Source organism: Leuciscus leuciscus (genome assembly GCF_965113295.1).
Source record: "Leuciscus leuciscus genome assembly, chromosome: 6".
Taxonomy (NCBI): Eukaryota; Metazoa; Chordata; class Actinopteri; order Cypriniformes; family Leuciscidae; genus Leuciscus; species Leuciscus leuciscus.
The window spans coordinates 7,907,161-7,917,952 of record NC_138730.1 but is presented as its reverse complement, the minus strand read 5'-3'; the positions used below and the strand labels follow the sequence as shown (position 1 = coordinate 7,917,952).

The following is a 10,792-nucleotide window of genomic DNA, read 5'->3' as shown; positions in this document are numbered from 1 at the left end:
TCAGTTGTGTTTCCATAGTCAACCATCTATACAGCTTGGATGTGACAGTGACAGTGACAGTGACAGTGACGGCCAAGTATGGTAACCCATACTTGGAATTTGACCTCTGCATTTAACCCATCCAAGTTAATGCACACACATTAGGAGCAGAGTAGTGAGTAGTTAACACACACACACACTGAAAACGTGGATACACACACCCAGAGCAGCGGGCAGCCTTTGTGTGGCGCCCGGGGAGCAATTAGGGGTTAGGTGCCTTGCTCAAGGGCACCTCAGTCATTTCCCACCGGCTCTGGAATCGAACCAGCAACCTTTGGGTTACCAGTTCAACTCCCTAACCACTAGGCCATGACTGCCCCGCTTCTGGGGGGGCAGTCCCCCCAGAAGCGGGGCAGTTCACAGTCTGTTCACAGTCTGTTCTGTGAACATGTACAGTTTGTCCGTTGAGCGAAGGGAGTCGACTGGGACCACGATAAGAGACCTTATTCACTGTGAGTTGATGTGAGTTGCAGTGTTTAATGTGAAGTGAACACGTGTGATCATTTGAAGTGACTGAATTGTGCACTGGTGTGGAAACTGAAGTTTATGTCTGCCCGTTCCCCAGTCGTCTACTCATGGGTTTTGAAGGTCAAACTGAAACTAATTAACTGTTGTGTCTTGAGCATATGCTGTGCAGGAATGCAGGTCTACCCTGTACTCACCACTGAAGAGGATTTATGAGAGATCTATGCATCGCTGTTCTATGGAAAGAAGGCCAGCTGTGGATCGTTGAAACCTGTACTCCTCACTGTTGTTCTGTGAACACAGAGAAACTGTCCCCCTGCCATCGAACGCTGCCATCATTGCTCTGTGGTAAGAAGATTCAGTGTTACGTTTTCTATTCACCAATGATTGTTCTGTGAACATAGAGAAACTGTCCTCTGCCATTGGATGCTGTTGCTGCTGGGGAGAAGGCTCAGCTGAGGACTGTTGAAACCTGCACTTACCATTTCTGTTCTGTGAACATAGAGAAACCGCCCCCTGCCATTGAATACTGTCACCGCCGCCCCCTGTGGTAAGAAGATTCAGTTGCTGATTGTCAAGTCTTCTATTCATCGTGATTGTTCTGTGCACATAGAGAAATTGTCCCCTGTCATCGAACACTGTTGCTACTGGCCTGTGGAAGGAATGAGAGAGTTCCCTGCTGGCCCTCCGTGATGGAATATTGGAGTACTACTGATGATTCCCTGCCCGACCCTTCCCCCTATCCCAAGAGAGGTGACACTCAAATAATTGATGCTGTCCTGTGCGAAGAGTAACCCCTTCCTTTGTTGTCAATTCCCTACCAGCGCTTGCTCCAGTACTCACGTTCCGGCTGAAGAGGAGCTGCCGTGCGAAACTCTTTCCAGCGCCTGGGTCATTACTTACCTCCAGTTGATGAGGAACTGCTGTGCGAAACCCCTGTCAGTGTCCGTGCCACTACTTACCTCCAGCCGAAGAGGAACTGTTGTGCGAACTCCCGCCAGTGCCTGTGCGTTACTTACCTCCCACCGAAGAGGAGTTGCTGTGTGAAACCCCTGCCAGTGCCTGTGCCATCACTTACCTCCAACCGAAGAAGAGTCATCGTGTGAATCCTTATCAGCGTCCGCCCCATTTCTTATGTCTGGCTGAAGAGGGACCGTGGGGCGAAACCTTACCAGTGCCTGCTTCATTACTTACCTCTGGTCGAGAGGAACCGTCGGGTGAACCTCCCCCGCAACCTGGTGGAAGAGAGAGAGGTGGATCAGTCGGTGGATTTTAAGTTGAGATTGGACTTGTTTTAACTAAATAAAATACAAGTTTTTGATAATAATCTTGTTTGGTCTGTCGTGTCTCTGGGTAACTCCTCGAGGTGGTACGCTCAGCAGGGGAGGGAGGGCCACCCCGGCCTGTGACACAATCATGCTGAAGTAGCACCTCCCATTGACAGAGATAAGGAATGTTGGTACTTACCAAGTTTTGGAGTCTACCACCCTCAAAAACCTGGGCAAATTAGAATCGTGTTCGATTCAAGTGCACGGTTCAATGGCGTGTCGTTGAATGATGTTCTCCTTCGAGGTCCAGACCTTAATAATAGCTTGCTTGGAGTTCTCATGCGCTTCAGAACTGAGCCAGTTGCGGTGATTACAGACATCAAGCAGATGTTCCATAGTTTCCTTGTGAAAGAGGATCATCGCAACTACCTCCGTTTCTTGTGGTTCCATAACCACCAACTTGACAGTGAGATCATGGAGTATCGCATGAGAGTTCATGTGTTTGGCAATTGCCCCTCACCTGCCGTGGCCATTTATGGTCTGAAAAGGACAGCCATGGAGGGGGAAAGAGAGTTTGGAAAAGAGGTGAGAAAGTTTGTAGAAAGACACTTTTATGTGGATGATGGCCTCAAATCATTCCCTATAGTGGAGGAAGCTGTCAGTGTGCTGAAGTCAGCTCACGAGATGTTGGCCCAATCTAATCTTAAGTTGCATAAAATTGCATCCAATAAACTGGAGGTAATGAAAGCCTTCCCTGCTGCAGATCTTGCCAAGGGCTTACAGGATCTTGATGTTGGCCAAGACCTTTACACTGTGCAGAGAAGTGTAGGCCTAAAATGGGACCTTGTTGCAGATACGCTCACTTTTCAAGTGGTTGATGCTGAAAAGCCATATACTCGACGTGGTGTGTTATCTGCTATAAATAGCCTGTTCGACCCGCTTGGGTTTGCTGCTCCTGTGAGTGTTCAAGGTCGAAAAATTCTAAGAGATCTGACTAGTGACATCTGCGATTGGGATGCACCTCTTCCTGATCACAAGTTCGAGGAATGGCGGAAATGGTGTACTTCTCTACAACATCTGAAAGAGGTGAAGATTCCAAGAATATACACATCAATTCCTTATTCACAAGCTCAGGAAAGAGAAGTTTGTATATTCTGTGATGCATCAACTAAAGCCATTGCCGCTGTTGGCTATGTAAAGGTTACAGATGTTCATGGACAGACTGAAGTTGGGTTCATCTTTGGTAAAACAAAATTGGCGCCAAAACCTGACCTAACCATTCCCAGACTTGAATTATGCGCTGCTGTTCTCGCAGTGGAAATAGCAGAAGTAATCTCTGAAGAGCTGGACCTGGAACTGAAGAACATGAAATTCTATACCGACAGCAAGGTGGTTCTTGGTTACATATTCAATTAATCAAAACGCTTCTTTGTATATGTTAATAACCGAGTGCAACGAATTAGACGTTCAACTCAGAAACATCAGTGGCACCATGTTCAAACTGATCTTAACCCAGCCGACTGTGGGACAAGAGCCGTTTCAGCAAACCAGCTTACCGTCTCTGCATGGCTTACTGGGCCAAAATTCCTGTCGCAAACCTGCCAACCAGTCGTGGAAGCCTTTGACCTCATCCATCCTGAATCTGATGCAGAATTGCGACCTGAGGTAATGACATGTATAACCAAACTTTCTCTACGCCTTGGAAGTGCACGTTTTGAAAGGTTTTCAAGCTGGACGTCAGCTTCAAGAGCTGTAGCACGACTCTCACATATAGCTCATTCCTTCTCAAAAGAAGTCAATCAGGATTCCTGCCATGGCTGGCATATGTGTAAGGAACCTTTGAGTGCAGTCCAACTGGATGAGGCAAAGACTAAAATCATTCTTGCTGTTCAAATTGAGACCTATCCAGAGGAAATGCAGAGCATTAGAAAGGGAAAACCTGTTAATAAACGAAGTCCCCTTGTCAAACTTTGTCCATTTATTGATGCTCAAGGAATACTTCGAGTTGGAGGATGACTGTCGAAAGCACAAATTCCATCAAATGAGGCTCATCCAATTATAATTCCAGGTAAACACCATGTTGCTTCTCTACTCATTAGATAAGAGTAAGAGACGTATCAGCAGTCTAATACACAGTTGTGTAACATGTCGTAAGTTACGGGGTAGGTCTGAAGAGCAGAAGATGGCAGACCTACCAGTCGATCGTTTGAGCACCGATCCTCCGTTCACGTATGTAGGTCTAGACGTGTTCGGTCCATGGTCTGTCACTGCCAGAAGAACACGTGGAGGACAGAGTAATAGCAAGCGCTGGGCAGTCATCTTCACGTGTATGAGTATACGAGCTATTCACATTGAAATTATTGAATCACTTGATGCATCTAGTTTTATCAATGCCCTTAAACGATTCTTTGCAATCAGAGGACCTGTGAGACAACTGAGGTCTGACTGTGGGACAAACTTCATAGGGGCCAGCAAAGAACTACAGGTTGGTTCTATGCATGCCAACAAACCTGTAGAAAGCTACCTCTCAGAGCAAGGTTCTACTTGGTTGTTCAATCCACCACATTCCTCACACATGGGAGGTAGTTGGGAGCGAATGATTGGAGTGTCTCGTCGTATTCTTGATGCCATGCTTCTGAAACTTGGATCTGCTAGACTTTCACATGAAGTTTTAACAACTTTTATGGCCAAAGTTACTGCTATCGTAAATTCAAGACCATTAACTTCTGTGTCCTCCGATCCAGAACAACCTCTCATTCTTACTCCTGCTATGCTCCTTACGCAAAAGATTGGAGCCCATTCTGTACCACCAGGGCAGTTTGACGATGGTAATCTCTATAAACAGCAGTGGAGAATTCATTTGGGGTCAAGCAAAACGTCACCGGACCAACACATCGTCTTAATCATACACTCGATTTAATTATATCACATGGAACCGATCCAACCGATATAGATATCATTCCACAAAGTGATGAAGTCACTGATCACTACATGGTAACTTGCATATTACGTACTGCTGTAATATGTCATGCGGCGTCGCGTTATCAACCAGGCAGAACAATCCTCCCATCCACCATAGATAATTTCTCAAATTGCTTATCTAATCTGTCTCAGCTGCTGCCTGAACCCAAACAAACAGATGAACTAGAAGAACTAACTAGCACTATGAGCACCATTCTCTCTAGAACATTGGATGTGGTTGCACCTCTTAAATTAAAAAAGGTCAGAGAGAAAAATAAAGCACCATGGTATAACAATACTACGCATGTTTTAAAGAGAGAAACCCGTATTTTAGAGCGTAAATGGAAACAAACTAATTTAGAGGTCTTTAGAATCGCGTGGAAAGACAGTATGTCACGTTATAAAAAGGCCCTAAAAGCGGCCAGGGCTGAGCACCTCCGCAAACTAATAGAAAACAACCAAAACAATCCAAGGTTTTTATTTAACACCGTGGCTAGACTAACAAATAAACAGACGTCACCCGAACAAAATATCCCGTTACAGTTCAGTAGTAATGATTTCATGAACTTCTTCACTGAGAAAATAGAAAGCATCAGAACCACAATTGTAAACGTTCAATCTTCAATCGCGCCTTATAATTCAGCTTCAATTATCACCCCAAAAGAACAATTACAGTGCTTTACAACTATAGAACAAAAAGAGTTAAATAAACTTATCACTTCATCTAAAACAACAACATGTTTATTAGATCCTATACCAACTAAACTACTGAAAGAAGTGTTACCTGTAGTGGAAGATCCTCTCCTCAATATTATTAACTCGTCTTTATCTTTAGGTCATGTTCCAAGAACATTTAAACTGGCAGTTATAAAACCTCTCATTAAGAAACCACAATTAGATCATAATAATCTAGCAAATTATAGACCCATTTCAAATCTTCCATTTATGTCTAAAATATTAGAAAAAGTGGTGTCCGCTCAACAGGGCTCTTTCTTGCAACAAAATGAGATCTATGAAAAGTTTCAGTCTGGATTCAGACCGCATCATAGCACTGAAACTGCGCTCGTTAAAATCACAAATGATTTACTTTTAGCTTCTGACCAAGGCTGTATCTCAATACTAGTTTTACTTGATCTTAGTGCTGCGTTCGATACTATAGATCACACAATACTCTTAGATCGACTACAAAATTATACTGGTGTTCAAGGACAAGCACTAAGCTGGTTCAAATCATACCTATCTGACCGCTACCATTTTGTCTATTTAAATGGAGAAAAATCGATCATAACTCCAGTAAACTATGGAGTGCCGCAGGGATCTGTATTAGGCCCTCTGTTATTTTCAATATACACTGCTCAAAAAAATAAAGGGAACACTTTTTAATCAGAGAATATCATCAAGTCAGTTAAACTTCTGGGATATTGATCTGGTCAGTTAAGTAACAGAGGGGGTTGGTAATCAGTTTCAGCTGCTTTAGTGTTAATGACATTAACAGCAGGTGCACTAGATGGGCAACAGTGAGACAACCCCCAAAACAGGAATGGTTTTACAGGTGGAGGCCACTGACATTTTTTCCCTACTCATCTTTTCTGACTGTTTTTCACCCGTTTTGCATTTGGCTAGGGTCAGTGTCACTACTGGTAGCATGAGGCGATACCTGGACCCTACAGAGGTTGCGCAGGCAGTCCAGCTCCTTCAGGATGGCTCATCTATACGTGCCATTGCCAGAAGGTTTGCTGTGTCTCCCAGCACAGTCTCAAGAGCATGGAGGAGATTCCAGGAAGACAGACAGCTACTCTAGGAGAGCTGGACAGGGCCGTAGAAGGTCCTTAACCCATCAGCAGGACCGGTATCTGCTCCTTTGTGCGAGGAGGAACATGATGAGCACTGCCAGAGCCCTACAAAATGACCTCCAGCAGGCCACTGGTGTGAATGTCTCTGACCAAACAATCAGAAACAGACTTCATGAGGATGGCCTGAGGGCCCGACGTCCTCTAGTGGGCCCTGTGCTCACTGCCCAGCACCAGGGAGCTCGATTGGCATTTCCCATTGAACACCAGAATTGGCAGGTCCGCCACTGGTGCCCTGTGGTTTTCACAAATGAGAGCAGGTTCACCCTGAGCACGTGACAGACAGGAAAGGGTCTGGAGAAGCCGTGGAGAATGTTATGCTGCCTGTAACATCGTTCAGCATGACCGGTTTGGTGGTGGGTCAGTGATGGTCTGAGGAGGCATATCCATGGAGGGACGCACAGACCTCTGCAGGCTAGACAATGGCACCCTGACTGCCATTAGGTATCGGGATGAAATCCTTGGATCCATTGTCAGACCCTATGCTGGTGCAGTGGGTCCTGGGTTCCTCCTGGTGCACAACAATGCCCGGCCTCATGTGGCGAGAGCATGCAGGCAGTTCCTGGAGGATGAAGGAATGATACCATTGAAGGGCCACCACGCTCACCTGACCTACATCCAATAGAACACCTCTGGGACATTGTGTTTCGGTCCATCTGACATCACCTGGTTGCACCTCAGACTGTCCAGGAGCTCAGTGATGCGCTGGTCCAGATCTGGGAGGAAATACCCCAGGACACCATCCGTCGTCTCATTAGGAGTATGCCCCGACGTTGTCAGGCATGCATACAAGCACGTGGGGGCCATACAAACTACTGAGTACCATTTTGAGTTGCTGCAATGAAATTTCAGCAAAATTGACAAGCCTGCTGCATCATTTTTTCACTTAGATTTCGGGGGTGTCTTTGAATTCAATCCTCTGTAGGTTGATCATTTTCATTTCCATCAAACGATGTGGCATCCTTTCGTTCATAACACATTACCCAGTCCATATTAGTATAGATATCCAGCATGATATTTTTCCCCATTGAGATCTGATGTGTTTTCAAAGTGTTCCTTTAATTTTTTTGAGCAGTGTATATGATGCCACTTGGAAATATTATAAGGAAACATGGAATTAGTTTCCATTGTTATGCTGATGACACTCAAATATATATTTCATCACGGCCGGATGAAAACGCTAAATTTTCCAAATTGACAGAGTGTGTTAAAGATATAAAAGATTGGATGACCCGTAATTTTCTTTTATTAAATCCAGACAAGACAGAGGTAATACTTATCGGTTAAAAAAAACGCCCACAAAACCTCGCACAATACAACTTTAACATCATAGGATGTCCTGTTACTTTATCCTCTACAGTAAAAGACCTGGGTGTTATACTCGATTGCAACCTGTCTTTTGAAAATCATATTTCATATGTTACAAAAACAGCCTTTTTCCACCTTAGAAACATTGCTAAGCTACGTAATATGCTATCAGTTTCTGATGCAGAAAAGTTAGTTCATGCATTCATGACCTCGAGACTGGATTACTGTAATGCTTTACTAGCTGGTTGTCCTGCATCCTCAATAAACAAGCTACAGTTAGTCCAAAATGCCGCCGCTAGAGTTCTTACTAGATCAAGAAAATATGATCATATAACACCGATTTTATCATCACTGCATTGGTTACCTATAAAGTTCCGTATTAATTACAAGGTATTGCTACTGACCTATAAAGCCCTAAACGGCTTAGCTCCAGTCTATTTAACGGATCTTCTATCACCCTATAATCCATCGCGCTCTTTAAGATCACTAAATTCAAGGCTTTTGGTCATACCTAGGATATCCAGAACCACCAAAGGAGGGAGAGCATTTTCACATTTGGCTCCAAAACTCTGGAATAGTCTTCCTGATACTGTTCGTTGCTCAGACTCGCTCTCCCAGTTTAAAACTAGATTAAAGTCGCATCTCTTCAGCCAGGCATTCATATAATCCTACAGTTCAAACTACAATCCGGCCTATAGCTCATAAATGCCAGAGGAGAACTGGCCCCCGACTGAGCCTGGGTTCTCCCAAGGTTTTTTTTTCTCCATTAGGTCACCTGATGGAGTTTTAGGACACCATTAGGTCACTTGATGAAGTTTTTCGGTTCCTTGCCACTGTTGCCTTTAGCTTGCTCAGTTGGGGATATTTTGGGGATATTTAATTTAATTTTATCAATCAATAAATTCCTCTTGAAACAAACTTTGTTGTATTATTTTAATTTAATACTGTGAAGCTGCTTTGATACAATCTGTATTGTGAAAAGCGCTATACAAATAAACTTGACTTGACTTGACTTGACTGGAGACAAGTCCAGCATCTGGCCAACGGATTCTGGAAAAGGTGGAGAAGTGAGTATATTTGTGGTCTCCAGAAAAGACAAAAGTGGACAGATGAGAAAACCAATGTGAAAGAAGGAGATATTGTCCTACTAAAGGATATTCAAGTCAAAAGACACGACTGGCCTATTGGCTTAATCACTCAAACTTTTCCAAGTGATGACGGGAAAGTAAGGAAGGTTGAAGTGAAAATTGTCAGAGAAGGTGGCTCTAAGCTGTTTTTGCGACCAATCACTGAAATTATTATTCTCTTGAGTAAGGACGGTAAAGGACTCTGTGGTTAGTTCTATAGAATGGACATTAAAGGTTTATTTGCTTGTAGGGTTTTGGCATCTTAGAGATGCCAGGTGGGGAGTATGCTGTTCCCTGCTGCAGTTTGCAATTTAGCGACCCCTAGAGGCAATGTGCCTCTATTTAAGTAGAGCATGTGCTGTTCAGCCATTTTGTTATCAGGCATTTGAGTGAGCACACAGATGAATTCCATCTCCATTCATGTTTTACCCTTGAAAAGGCATTGTCTGTAAGTGTTTTCTAAAATCAATGTTATGAAAGTTCTTTGGTGTTTTGTCATATAACGTAGTGTTGTACTTGAATATGTCAGATGTGTGTACAAATTTAACTATGGATGTTGTCTATGCTATTATGTATGCTATGCTAACTATGTTTAGAAGGGATGTTTTAGAAGATGTTTATGCTCAAAGTGTCTTGTAAAGTTAATGTATTTTTATTGTTGTTTTTTGCAGTTTTACACCGCTTCCATTAAATGAAATTCAAGTCAACTCTGTCTTGGGTACTTTTTGGAGGAGTGTTAAGCTTGCTGCATATCAATACACATAGTGAGGACAGTAAAGGGGCAAACAAGTTAACAAGACACACCTAGGGAAGACTAATCAACAGGAAAAACTACAAAGGACTACAAAACATGGCATAGAACAGGAAATAACATAGAAGTCCACACAAGACAGGAATCATGACCGGTATTACTGTGAATGAGAGAAATTGCAATACGCAATATGGGATAATTCACACCTTCTAAATAAAAGAGTCATTGCATCAATGTTGCTGCCATGAGAAGCTCTGGTCAGAAACAGTCAGTGTCCTGAGATACGTGCTTGGGGACTGGGCCAACCTGAAAAATGTCAACTCTATACATTTACATTTTTGATCAATCTCTTGAATTTCATAAGATCAAAGAAATTGTATGCAAATTGGCCCTAAGATATGCATCCTGACATCTTTAACAAACAATGCACATTTTAAATGGTCATATCATTGTACAAAATACAATATTAAGTGTCTTTAACTATTATGTAGTAACATTTAAGGCGAGACACTACAGGTGAATAGGGTAAACATTTTAACTAGCAGATATCACCATGAAACTTTCCCAGTTGATTACCTACATTAAGATGAGAAAAAAATGTATTACAAGTTTTCTATAATTTAATGTTTAAATATGCAAATTAGGCAATATCTAATTAAATATGTGCTATTTTGCATATATTTAAAAAAACGAAATCTGAGTATTGGATAAAGCCAGGTTAAAAATATTTTTTTCATTGTGTTCACATATTAGATGGGAAAAAAAATACAGAGGGATTTATGGATATCTACGACTGCGACATCTAGTGTATATATCTATACCCGCCCGCGCTCTCAGATCACTTGGACTCGGCTGTGTTCAAGAGGTAAAAACGATATAAATACTGTTCGTTTTCTCACACAAACCGCTCGTTTCGTGTCTTGGGCCATCAATGTGTACTTAAGATGGGGAATTGTTTAATTTGGACGATGGGATATTGTTTTAATTTGGACTCTGTGCATGCTCTTTGAGACAGTGACCATC

At 42.8% G+C, this 10,792-nt stretch overlaps 1 long non-coding RNA gene across 2 annotated transcripts; it reads left to right on the top strand.

The window, feature by feature from the left end:
- The first annotated feature begins 435 nt into the window (after window positions 1-435).
- Window positions 436-1,445, top strand: LOC309501893. 2 transcript variants are annotated; one of them, XR_014207040.1, is made up of 4 exons: window positions 436-852; window positions 911-1,054; window positions 1,118-1,209; window positions 1,329-1,445. It is a non-coding gene; the product is annotated as an uncharacterized lncRNA (long non-coding RNA). The 2 variants fall into 2 exon arrangements; XR_014207041.1 differs by having other exon boundaries at window positions 436-1,054.
- Window positions 1,446-10,792: the final 9,347 nt, after the last annotated feature.